Source organism: Brachyhypopomus gauderio, chromosome 16 (assembly GCF_052324685.1).
Source record: "Brachyhypopomus gauderio isolate BG-103 chromosome 16, BGAUD_0.2, whole genome shotgun sequence".
NCBI lineage: Eukaryota > Metazoa > Chordata > Actinopteri > Gymnotiformes > Hypopomidae > Brachyhypopomus > Brachyhypopomus gauderio.
In genome coordinates, this window is record NC_135226.1 from 666,174 (window position 1) to 680,170 (window position 13,997).

The window sequence follows — 13,997 nt, forward strand, 5'->3', positions numbered from 1 at the left end:
TTGACGTGGACAACTTCTTGATAGCCGGCAAACACTGCTTGCATTGCACAGTTAAATTTGAGACATTTTGACTGATGTATGTAAAATGCTCCTTAAATTTCCAGTGCTTGAAGGCATCTGTCATTATTGCTACTTGAGCTGAAACTGAACCGCGTTTGCTGCTCCAGCACAGAAACAAGCGGGAAACAGCGATATAGGGCGCAAAGCAATAAAAAAAATATCATTAGGCTAAATGTTTCGCAAAGGTTTTTGTTTATATATTTTTTTATGTAAATAAAATTATAATTCTTAATATTTCCAGAAGTAACTGTAACTGAATTACATATTTTCTCATTGTAACTGTAACGAATTACAGTTAGACTTTTTTTGTAATTAAATTATGTAACGTCGTTACATGTAATTCGTTACTCCCCAACACTGGTGTTGACACAGCTGCACTTGAGCCCCGCCAGGCCGCCAGCTCCTGCTGTCCTGCGATGCTCCACCCAACTCGTTACAGCATCCAATCAGGAGGCGGTTCTCTGACTAGTGGGAGGGATTGGTTGGCAGGAGTGAGATTTCAGCCTTGAAGTGTGTCATGTTCCTCTCATTGCTTAAAATACAGAATCACAAGTGTCCTTGATGAAGTTCAGACAGATGTATAATGTGGCTTTTTTAGGCCTCTGTGTATGGCCCTGTGGTCAGCTGATGAGTGATCTTAGGTGGGTACATTCGTAAAGTAACATCACCTCACACTTCTCTTTATTCCATGACTACTGCGTCACCATCTTTGAGGAGAAGAGAGCTAACTGCTCTTTTCAGCTTCAAGGTCTCGATGGACAGCCCATGATGTCCTGGTGTAATCGTGTTAAGTGGTGTTGGCTTCTGGCAGTGTGCGGAGGCTCAGTGGTCTGCTACCGCACGCTGGCACACGGGCACTGAAACAAGAGCGGATGAAGAGGAGATGATGAAGAGTGGGTGAAGCACACTGATGTCTGAGTTGCTGTAGCTGACACTCAGAAGGACTAATTGACTTCAGGCCAAATGTAGATATGACTGTTGTGTTAAAACATTCAGAATAGACTGAAACATCCAGTGAATTAACGGGGAGCTTACACTAACTGGTCCTGGTAGATTCTTGAACTGCTGGGATTTTTGTGCAAAAGAAATTCCTCTCACACGGTCCTTGAATTGTGATGAGAGTGAGAATGAGGCAGAGAGAGATTGAGAAACAGATAGATAGATAGATAGATAGATAGATAGATAGATAGATAGATAGATAGATAGATAGATAGATAGATAGATAGATAGAGACAGAGAGAGAAAGAGGCAGAGAGAGAGTAATAATGATTCAGTGGACTGTCATATCATCTGCCAGTTTACTCTTAATATAAAAGCAGACAACATCTGAAATCTCAGTCTGGTGTTAACCCCAGATTTTTCAGTCACAACACCCCAGTCACAGACAGGAGACGCCACTCACTCACTGCTGATTACAGTACAATGAGGGACATCATGACAAAATGGGAGAAGGAAGAGCCATTAAGAATGACCCCCTGGACAAATAGCCGTCAAAACATCTCCAATCATTTCAAAAGAATGAAGGGTCCCATTACTGAGCGTTTGTGGTGAGACAGGCTGGGACATATGGACCCATCGTGAAGCACTCGTTGTTGGAGACAGAGACAGGGTTATTGTCCCAGTGTGATTGAGACAAGAGGGCCTGCACAAAGCTCTGCATTGTAAGAGAAGATGGTGGGAAGGAGAGTTCAGGAGGTGCGGCAGGGGTGTGGACCTCACCAGGGCATCTGGGGGCGGCTCCTCTCCAGACTGCTGCTCACAGACGTGGGCTGGAGGACGCGATCTTCTGCTTATATTTGTGTCGTCTGTGAATTAGCGTCAGCTTAAAACCAAAGAGCCTTGAGATGGTTTTCAAAGATGTTCTAATTTCAGTGAAACTGCATTAGAGCTGAAAACTGCACACACACACACACACACACACACACACACACACACACACACACACACACACACACACAGTGACTTTCACCTGGTGGACATTTTTGTCCACATACATGCATTCACTCATTTGCTTCAAGTAGACACACAAAAACGCCCCCACACGTACATGCACATATACACACCCACACACGTACACACAAACATGTATACACACAGTTCTTCATTCATAATACAGCACACACAGAGGACAATTTAAGTGCTCATTGAGAGCCAACTGATGTTTGTGTGCAGTAAACACAGATACAGCTGTCTCAAAAAGTGCTCAAATACAATCATTGTTACTAGACATATTAGAAAATTATTATAATTTTTTTCATCCACACACAGAATGATCACAGATTCAACTATTGGAGCTGTTTGTACCACAGTAATAACGATACTCAGCTATCAGCAGTTGCAGTTTGGAACTCATGGCTGTGAGTAACACCAACCACACACACACTGTCCTGTTTCCAATCAGTGTTATATGTCGCAGGCAGACCAACTGGCCCGACTCACAATACCAATAGTGACAGGCTGTAGAAAGTGCTAAACACCACCCTCATCCATCTGAACACCACCCTCATCCAACTGAACACCACCCTCATCCAACTGAACACCACCCTCATCCATCTGAACACCACCCTCATCCATCTGAACACCACCCTCATCCAACTGAACACCACCCTCATCCATCTGAACCTCACCTCCTCTCACCTAGGGTGTTACCTCCAAATGTTTTGAATGAACTCTGTAAAGTATTCCTAAAGGTTTAAAGGTAATATAAAACAACTGGAGGAACACTGTACAACTGAGGAAGAAAATATTTAAAGCATATTACGCAACACACAGAAGAGAATCCCTCTGCCTTTACCGGTCCTGCACAGACAGGCGTTTAAGAGGGTGTAAATCCTGCCGCACCCACAGCAGTTTCTGGTTCAAAAATGCACATCTGCAGGTTTATGAACACATGGAAAAAACACAAGATCAGAAGTGAAGAAAAGAACTTTGAAATAAGCTTCAGAGCAGACTAGAGTTCATCAAGAGATGAAAGATTTTACAGTGATAAAGCAAAGAGGAATTCTAAAGTGGCACATTTGACGGTGCCCTTGGGTTTTAGTGGAACGAGCCCATTCTGAAACAATCCCGCTAAGACCCGTAGGACCCGCTCACACCCACCACACTGTTTCAACACCAATAAGAGAGCAGGAAGACAGGCAGTCCCAGAACATGTGTCCCCTGCACCTGGACCAGCTGGTGTTGAGGACAGCTAGGACCCTCCCATTGTACCAGACAGAAGAGCTGAGAGAGGACAAGTAGCACAGAGACATGAGACGGCAACGCAGATCAAACATGAGCCTATTATTATAGATTATTATAGATTATTATAGATTATAAGTCAGTGAAATGGAAGATTTACACCCATATCGATATGATTGGAAAAGTATAAAGAGACATTATATAAGATGGAAGAAGCTTAATCAGAGGGGTGGAGAGAACAGAATGTTACGAGACTTTATGTGTCTTTCCCTGCTTGGCTGGTGTCCACACACACACACACACACGCACACACACGTATGCATGCATGTACACACATATATTTCATTCTGATGCAAATTGGCCAGGGACCCGGGGAGACTCCAGCTGAACAAATCTACACTGACACACGGAAGCAAAAACAAACACATCACAGAAGAGGCCCAAGCAGAAAACAAAGACAGTTACTGAAAAACAAATAACCCATTTCACCACGAACACAGACTTTACACAGGAAGCCACATAGCAGGGTTCATTAGAGACAATGAGACTTCAGTACATGCTTGGTGCTCATGGACGTTCTGTAGTGAGAATAATGTGAGCAGTGTGAGGAGAGTTCAGTAGTGTGAGGAGAGTTCAGTAGTGTGAGGAGAGTTCAGTAGTGCCACACGTTTCAAGCTCCACACAGGCATAATACTGAGAGGAATCTGGCCTGCTGTGTTTGATGTGAATTTCTGCACCAATATGATTCTGCTGACCCTCACACACACACGCACATGTGCACACAGACACACGCATGCAGACACAAATGTGCAGACGTATACATACACACACACACACACACACACACACACACACACACACACACACACACACACACACATCTGCATGCATGAATGCGCGCACTCTCTCTCTCTCTCTGGCTCAGCCAGAGTGTTTCTTCAGTAAATATCAGATATGCTCTGAAGAAGAGAGAGCATCTCTGCAAAACGGAGTGGGAGCCTGTGGGCCCGCCCCCTCTCCGCCCCCTCCCCGCCCCCTCTCCACCCCCTCCCCGCCCCCTCCATGTGAGAACAACAAGCTACAGGTGGCAACGGACAATGGAGAGTCTGTTTACCTCACATCTCAAACATGCACATGAAGCCTGGGGAAGAGGGGGTGTGTCCGGGTGGTGGGTGTGCCTGTCAGGTGACCAATTAAGGTCCAGATAGGAAAAAAAAGGCCTTCGTAGCCTTGACCCTGCATCGGAAAATAATCCAGGCCATCTGTGTGGGAAGAAACAGAAGCATGTGCACAGACGTGTGCATGCAGACACGTGCACGCACACACACAGTAGAGAAGCCAGCAGGGGAATCTAGATGAACAGCTGGGCATGTGGTGATGGACACACTCATGTGTGGTGATGGACACACTCATGTGTGGTGATGGACACACTCTGATGACCACAAGCCTTTGTGTTGTGTAACTGAACTGCTTAGCATGTTAAATGTCTCAATAAGACATGAAGGTGGTGCAGGCTCCTGTTTACTGAGATTAGCCTCCGCTATCACTGGGAGAGGCTCAAATGAAGGAGGCCTATGGCAGACTCCGCCCTCACGTCCGTGTCCCAGGGGTGTGCAGACAGGTCACAACCCAGCAGTGTGGGCGGAGAAGGTCCAGCCCTCGGGGCTGTGTGTGGCCCGGAAACCACAGGCCAGCAGCCAGCTTCCTGAACGGCATTGCTGTGTTGTGTTTCCCCTGATCTAATCCACCTGATCCAGCCTGCGCTGGTGGGGAAGGGGGAGGGGCTAAATTAGCTGCTGAGTTGAATCAGGTGTGTTAACAGAGGAAGAATAATAATCAGTGATCCCGGGGCCTGGAGTTCAGAATGCAGAAACTCCACCACTGTTATTATTACATTCAAGCTTTTACATGCCATGTGTGACTGAAAAATAAGGCCTAACGCATAAAACATTTTAATGTATAAAAGATTATAATGTCACATACAGATGGAGCAAAAGCCCCACGCCGACCGCAACATCCTCAACACCATCTAGCTGGAGCTGGACGCCATGCAGACTCCGTCTATGGGCACCACTAACAGACTCTAGTCATCCACACAGCAGGAGCAGCGCACGGATCTGCTGAACTCAGATTAGACCTCCTCACTCAGCTTTAGGAAGGAGATACTCTTCATATCTCTCCCCTTCAGCGTTTAAAACAACATGTGAGATTTGGACCTGCTGTGGTTGCAGTTTTGGAGACGGTGTTTCACATGGTAATCAGACCTGTCTGATCTCAGCTGGTTTCACATGGTAATCAGACCTGTCTGATCTCAGCTGGTTTCACATGGTAATCAGACCTGTCTGATCTCAGCTGGTTTAACGCATAGTGCTCCAGCAGCGGCTCCTGCAAATGACAGAAATCACCCAGTTATGGCTGTTGAAGAACAGAGAGCTGTGATTGGCTGTTGAAGAACAGAGAGTTGTGATTGGCTGTTGAAGAACAGAGAGCTGTGATTGGCTGTTGAAGAACAGAGAGCTGTGATTGGCGATCTTAACAGCCACTTAACACTGTGATGGACAGCTGGCTCGAGCCATGCAGTGTTAAGACTACATAATGCGAAGGGTCTGGCTGTACTACCATAGTTACTCCGGGGCCCGCGCGGCATAAAAGACCTCGGCGCTCGCGTTGAACTTCAGGGCCAAATAAAACCACGCTTTTCATTTTCAGTACAGAATAACACATCACATCTCTCACAGCTGGGATGAATTAGTCTAGGAGCTGGTGAATCAAAGAGAAAGAGAAACAAGAGCCGTAGTGGCACCAGACCATCACACAGATGCTCCCGGGCCAAACTGACATTCCTTCTAAAAATACACATGTTCGTCGGGCTGGGCCGGAGTGACGGGAGCACCTTCACAGCCTCGTGTTGAAATAAAAGATACAGTGATGAATCGCTGCTGTCCACAACACGTAAAAATGATCAGCTACTTTGATCATCCGGTTACAAAAATCATAACAAAACCAGTGTCAAAACAGAAGTTCAAAGGGTTTATTTTACTGCAAGTGAAAATTCAATCTATCTCGATCTCCAGCCCACCAGGGGGCACTGCTTTGATCTGGCCTCTTGGGATATGTCTGAGGAGATCGCTCACGGTGAAGCAAAACAGGCCTGGCCAGAGACGGGGGCCAACATAAGCACCAACACTGCAAGGGCAGGTCAGAATGTCTACTGCACTTCAACATTATAGTGTGTCCCACGTCTTCATTCTCCACACACTCACCTCCCGGGTAGGAAAACATGTTTTGCAGCCATGCGTCCACTCTAATGGAGACAGAGAACAACTAATGGGATCACACCCAAACACACATACATACAATTTGCTCCCACGTTACTAAAGTAAACCTCCAACCGTGTTTCAGAGTTTACCATCTTTCACATGGAAACGTGTGTGGAGAAGATTGAGAACTGGTTGTTTGAGAACCCTCCTAGTTTCTGGAGAGGCGTCCCCTGCAGAATGGCCACCAGAAAACCCCAGCAGAGTCAGCAGCTTGGGGGGGGAGGGCTGAGACACATGGTGAGATGTGCAAGGAGAGTCTGATGAGCAGCGGCTCCTGAGGCTGGACTGGAGATGTCAGCAAATCACCACACTATAATGTGATCCACTGCTACAGGGCCCGGCAACAGGAACGAATATCTCAGGAGAAATTGGCAGGAATGTTTCTTGGGAAAGTGAGGTTGGATATATTTCTTTATTACTTCAAACTTCTCCTCAAAGGCACATTAGGACACAGCACAGCTCAACTACAAGGCTCCCCTTCTTATAAATCTGACAAGTTCATCCATAGTTCACCCACCCTTGTCAAGAATGGACAAATTGCAATGAAATGAATCATAGCTAGTAGAATATTTTGAATCAATTTTTGTGCATAGGACATTTTCAAAAAGGGTTGTTTGGGTGTGTGGGGACATGGTAGGAAGCTAGCTTAGATAAACAACATGAGCTTGCTATTGTGTTAGATGAGATCATCTAACTAATATGCTTCTAAGATAAAGTCTGAATATTGGAGTTGTCTCAGATTACAGTTGCATCTGCATTCTGCAGGACAGCATGTTTGGATCAGGGATCAGGGCCTCCATACTAACATCACTCTTACTCTCCACTCTCCTGGCTCTCGTGTTCTTCTCGTGTTCCTGACCGGAGATATGGTCCGTTTAATAGCTAACCAGACAGCAGTTTCCTCACCTGGCACAACACGCTTGAGTCACTTCACTTTATTACCCTGAACTCCCACAAAGCTTATGTAATCAATTTAACCCGGATCATTTTTATTTGTAAATACAGTTTTCCCAAACAGCCCCTGGCAGACAGGAATTCTCCAGCTGTGAAATTAATTGAAGCAGTTTCTTCAGGGCAGTAACAATAGGAGAGAACTTCATAAGATAGCAACAGACTGCAGACAGCAGACTGGCCATCTGTGGATTAGACCAGGTCCAGCCATGCAAACCTGTTTTGCTTAGAATCATATGTAAACAAATATGTAAACAATAAAATAAAATAAATCCTCAAATTGCTCAAAGGTAGATACACAAAAACACAAAACCTACTATTCATTAAATCTACAAGCAAGAGATCTTTCTTGCGTTTCATTTTATGAAAGCGGACATGACGAAAATACAATAGTTCAATTATGTTAAAAGATCATCTTTAGACTACCACAAACCTCCAAACAAACACATGATATAGTGAACTATATCATTCATCTACAATATCTCCCCTCCAGCAGCTTTGGGTTGATGGACATTATATCAGTGTGTCTGGAGTGATGGTGGAGCAGCCTGTGGTTCAGTAATGTGCTCCGTCTGCAGGTGGATGGTCAGACTGCAGCACCACCTGCAGCACCACCTGCAGTAGAACGATTCTGCATCACTCCACCCATCTGAGGACCAGCAGCACCACAGCTGGGGGCCTGGGCAGCCTGGACCGGCAGGTCTGACTGAGCAGACGTTCTACCCTTAGACTCTGTGGGCTTATTTATGCACATCTGTTCTGATCTTGGCCAGGCGAGCAGCAGGATTTCACCCCTCCACCCACCTCCAACGCCCCTCACACCTCTGAATCAGTTCCAGACCTCCAGCGTTCTGACGCTCTGGCCACTCCCCTCTCCTCCCTTCCTATAGCTCATGTCTCACAGACAAGTCCTGCATTTAATGCCTCACTTTAGAAAGCGTGTTGGTCAGAGGTTTGTGCTAATCACAATGTACCATCAGAGCATTACACGACCAGCTAACTGCTGAAAATGATAAACATGTCACAAATGGAAAGATGTCAAAGCTCATTAAACAGGAAAACATCCGAGACTGAATAAACAGCACTGATCAAGACACACATTAGTTAAACACACATCAGTTCTTCAGTGGTTCTATTTCCCTGGACAGAAACACCTCCTGTTATTTCAGTTGGTGTTTTGGAGCAAAAAAAAAAAAAGTGAAAAACAAAACAACTTCCCACCTGCATTATTTCAGCCCTTTCAGGCTAGAAATACTGTTCTGATGTTTCAATGCTGTATGGTCCAGTGCTCAAAGTCACTACACTCTCAACAACAGTGGAAACTAAAGCAGAAATAGATCACTTCATCATAGCAGCTCTGTGGAATATTTCAGCAATCCTATCTTTCCAGTAATAAAATAAATATCACCAGCACAGCACCGTCAATCAGATTTTGTTATTACCATCAGATATACTTGTTTCTGAATAAAGTGTGTCTCTCAGATACCTTTGTGGTGTGGCTAAAAAACACCACCCCAGCTCAAATCTTTAAAAAAAATAACCATTTCCATTTTCCATGTTCTGTACCAGTGGGTCTGAACACAAAAAGGCTGTGAAGTGGAAGCCATTATTATTTCTAACATTTGAACTGGGTCAGACTGGTTCAGAGGTATTTCCTCCACAGGACAGCAGGGCTGGGGGGCAGTGAGACAGGCCTGCTTGTCCAGGGATGAGGGGCAGTGAGACAGGCCTGTTTGTCCAGGGCTGAGGGGCAGTGAGACAGGCCTGCTTGTCCAGGGCTGAGGGGCAGTGAGACAGGCCTGCTTGTCCAGGGCTGAGGGGCAGTGAGACAGGCCTGCTTGTCCAGGGCTGAGGGGCAGTGAGACAGTCCTGCTTGTCCAGGGATGAGGGGCAGGGCTGAACTTATCAAGAACATGCAAACCAGTGCAGACACACAACCTGTTGAAGACTCTCAACCTCCCACATGGGAAAAGCACTCTTTCTTGGCTGTTATCATCAGACACTCTGTGACTTGCCCTTGGGTACATCTCCATCATTGCCTTAAGGGCTACAGCATTTTCAGGAGATGATCACCTTTTAGGAAACTATTCCAAAGCAGCTGTGGAATAGATGTCCAGGTGTGATAGTGTTTAACTCTAAATGAGGTATCTATTATAGCGTTTATATAATAATTGATCCAAAATTTCCACAAGGTGGATGTCCTCACGATGTACAAAATAATATCTTCCTGCCCAATCTGGTTTTCTATGTTGCCATCTGGTGTTAGAAAATGAATTAGCATGTAAGCCTAATTACTTGTATCCATATTACACACAATCATCTTAAACATGAAGCTAGAATTTTATGTTCTTTATAAAGGAAACACAAAATGTTGCCATGACTAACACTGAATTAAAAATAGTGTGAAACCACAATGGAAGAGTCCTCGGGAGAAGCAATCATTTTTGTATAGTTTTTAAAGAATGTTTTTTTAATAGTTGTATAACACTACTAGTTATAGTGCTCTAACACTGTCCTTCTCCAAAGTATCATGATCTCTAAATTCGAAACAAGAGCGAACACCAAAAATCTGCGGTGCTCTATTAATTGGAACAATGTGTGCAACTATAATCATGAAGGACATTTCAAATGGGTCGTTTACATGATGGTCCCCAGGCCGAGTCCTTCATGTTTTATTACGGACATCCGCTCTGCTGTCCCCCAGGTCAGCGTCACCTCAGAGGAACATCTCAGGGTCGGAGCCCGAGACTTCTCATTTTGTATTGTGGAGCCGCGCTATTTTCTTAACACTCATCTGACTCAATTCTTCAAACAAGCAGCCCGCTCAACATGTGTGCTTAATTTTGAAACCGTAGGCTATATTTCATTCAATAAAGCAGTACAGACTAGTCTGCGTGCATAAATATCTCCCCATACCACACGCAAATACAAAAATTTTACATAACCGACTCTAAAGCCTATATCAACCACTTAAGCTGAATATGTATTTCTAAGCCAAATGTATCAATTTACTGGTGTGTTACTGGCCTTGCTTCAAAGAGAAAATGATTTCTATTGTTGAAAACATTTAACAGTTTTATGTTTAATTGCCCTCTTGGGCTTTTGTATTTACTTTTCGTCCCTGTTCGACTGGTGAGTTGCTCAATCTTCTTCGCACTCGAAGCAGCTATGAACATGGACAATCATATGATGTAAGGAACATACCTCACAGAGTACGTCACTAACACTTGTACTTGGCCAAGAGAAACGTTTCGAGAAAGATTCACATGTGAGCTGTTACTGGGATATGTCTTATCGGGCAAAACACACACACACACACACACACACACACACACACACACACACACACACACACACACACACACACACACACACACACACACACACACACACACACACACACACACACACACACTCTCTCTCTCTCTCTCTCTCTCTCTCTCTCTCTCTCATCCACAGCACAGCAGCACCATGGCCTTCTAACAGTAGCAGGCGAGGCCCCAGATATGAGGTTCAATCTGCTCTGTTCTCTTCACACTGTAGTTCTCCAGTGTGACTCAGCCTTGTTATCGACTGTCCATACAAACAACAGGATAAACGCTGCCCTTTCAATACAGAACATCTCCCATATTCCTCTAGACAGTGAGTCATCATAGACCAGGGCCTGCGTGTATGGCACTGAGCTCAAACGCATGCCCCACTACCAAAGTTCATTTGGAAATACTCAGGCATGTGTCTTCCACAGAGAATCCCAAAAATCCATGTGTCTCCATTATTATATTTACAATTACAGTAATTATATGAATCATTGACAGCGGGATGGGCACACGTTCACTCACGTCACTACAGCAGGATGGGCACACGTTCACTCACATTACTACAGCAGGATGGGCACACGTTCACTCACGTCACTACAGCAGGATGGGCACACGTTCACTCACGTCACTACAGCGGGATGGGCACACGTTCACTCACGTCACTACAGCGGGATGGGCACACGTTCACTCACGTCACTACAGCGGGATGGGCACACGTTCACTCACGTCACTACAGCGGGATGGGCACACGTTCACTCACGTCACTACAGCGGGATGGGCACACGTTCACTCACGTTACTACAGCGGGATGGGCACACGTTCACTCACGTCACTACAGCGGGATGGGCACACGTTCACTCACTTTACTACAGCGGGATGGGCACACGTTCACTCACGTCACTACAGCAGGATGGGCACACGTTCACTCACGTCACTACAGCAGGATGGGCACACGTTCACTCACGTCACTACAGCGGGATGGGCACACGTTCACTCACGTCACTACAGCGGGATGGGCACACGTTCACTCACGTCACTACAGCGGGATGGGCACACGTTCACTCACGTCACTACAGCAGGATGGGCACACGTTCACTCACGTCACTACAGCGGGATGGGCACACGTTCACTCACGTCACTACAGCGGGATGGGCACACGTTCACTCACGTCACTACAGCGGGATGGGCACACGTTCACTCACGTCACTACAGCGGGATGGGCACACGTTCACTCACGTTACTAGAGCGGGATGGGCACACGTTCACTCACGTCACTACAGCGGGATGGGCACACGTTCACTCACGTCACTACAGCAGGATGGGCACACGTTCACTCACGTCACTACAGCGGGATGGGCACACGTTCACTCACGTCACTACAGCGGGATGGGCACACGTTCACTCACGTCACTACAGCGGGATGGGCACACGTTCACTCACGTCACTACAGCGGGATGGGCACACGTTCACTCACGTCACTACAGCGGGATGGGCACACGTTCACTCACGTCACTACAGCAGGATGGGCACACGTTCACTCACGTCACTACAGCAGGATGGGCACACGTTCACTCACGTCACTACAGCGGGATGGGCACACGTTCACTCACGCGCCACATTCCTTTAAAGGCACCTGTAGAGCAAAACTTCAAAAATCCCAGCTGAATGTGAGGTAGAGAAGGGGGTGTGGGGAAGGGGGTGTGGGGTGAGGAAGGGGGTGTGGGGAAGGGGGTGTGGGGTGGGGAAGGGGGTGTGGAGAAGGGGGTGTGGGGTGGGGAAGGGGGTGTGGGGTGAGGAAGGGGGTGTGGGTGGGGAAGGGGGTGTGGGGTGAGGAGAAGGGGGTGTGGGTGGGGAAGGGGGTGTGGGGTGGGGAAGGGGGTGTGGAGAAGGGGGTGTGGGGTGAGGAAGGGGGTGTGGGGTGTGGGGTGAGGAAGGGGGTGTGGGGTGGGGAAGGGGGTGTGGGGAAGGGGGTGTGGGGTGGGGAAAGGGGTGTGGGGTGGGGAAGGGGGTGTGGGGAAGGGGGTGTGGGGTGGGGAAAGGGGTGTGGGGTGAGGAAGGGGGTGTGGGGTGAGGAAGGGGGTGTGGGGAAGGGGGTGTGGGGTGAGGCGATGACTCCTCCACTCAAGAGTCACACTTTGATCCATCACAGACTCTCCCCATCTGTTTTCAATTCAGTCTCCCCCTCAGCCCCCAACTGCCTACCTTATTGATCGAGTAGAAAACAGAGGTCCAGATGTGTTTGGAGAACATCTACTAAAAGCAAAGAGCTGCTTCTGAAAGGAAGAGGATAGAAGCTCTTCGGGGGGCTGCACACAGGTGCTCAAAGCCAGACATGAATCTGACGCTCACCACATGCTGCAGACTCTTCGGAGTAAAGGTGCTTGGGTTAAAACACAGAGATGTGAATTCCTGAAATTAAGGTCAAATGTCAAAAGAAATTCATCAATCCATCAATCAATAATTCTAAGGAGATAATACTAATATTTGAAAATAAGGAAAGAAAGAAAGATGACTATTTCACACACATTTGACCATGTTCTCATGACCTGTATAAGTTTCTTCTAAACAAAAACACAACCTTCACTCACAATTAGGCTTTAGGTGAAGGTGCATGTCCATGCATTTAGGACACGATGAAAGGAAGTAAAATACTACGGGCCATAAGCTCACGATCTGGGTACAAAAGCACTATACATGCAGTGAGAGAGCACACTCCACAAAAACATCCAAACCCAATACAAGTGGAGAAAGTGAGAGCATACAAGTACAGCGACCCTGAGCCTCAGATCTCTTCTGGAGGCAGTGAGGGGGGGGTCAGTGTGGGGGGGGGTCAGTGTAGGGGGGGTCAGTGTAGGGGGGGGTCAGTGTAGGGGGGGGTCAGTGTGGGGGGGAGGGGGGGGTCAGTGTAGGGGGGGGGTCAGTGTGGGGGGGGGGGGGGGGTCAGTGTAGGGGGGGTCTTTTTTGAAAGAAAAGCAGTTTTTTTTCCAATTTAGCTAACATTAAATGCATGAAAAAACACTCTATACATTATTCATGTGGTAAATGACTATTCTAGCTGTAAACATCTGGTTTTTAATTCAATATCTACATAGATGTATGGAGACCCATTTCCAACAACCATCACTCCAGTGTTCTAATGGTACATTGTGTTTGCTAACTGTGTAAGGAG

At 46.7% G+C, this 13,997-nt stretch overlaps 1 long non-coding RNA gene across 1 annotated transcript; it reads right to left on the reverse strand.

Moving 5' to 3' along the window:
• Positions 1–367: 367 nt before the first annotated feature.
• Positions 368–2,329, reverse strand: LOC143478455 (uncharacterized). The gene is made up of 3 exons (XR_013121752.1): positions 1,780–2,329; positions 1,096–1,164; positions 368–917 (listed from the first exon to the last, which is right to left on the reverse strand). It is a non-coding gene; the product is annotated as an uncharacterized LOC143478455 (long non-coding RNA).
• Positions 2,330–13,997: the final 11,668 nt, after the last annotated feature.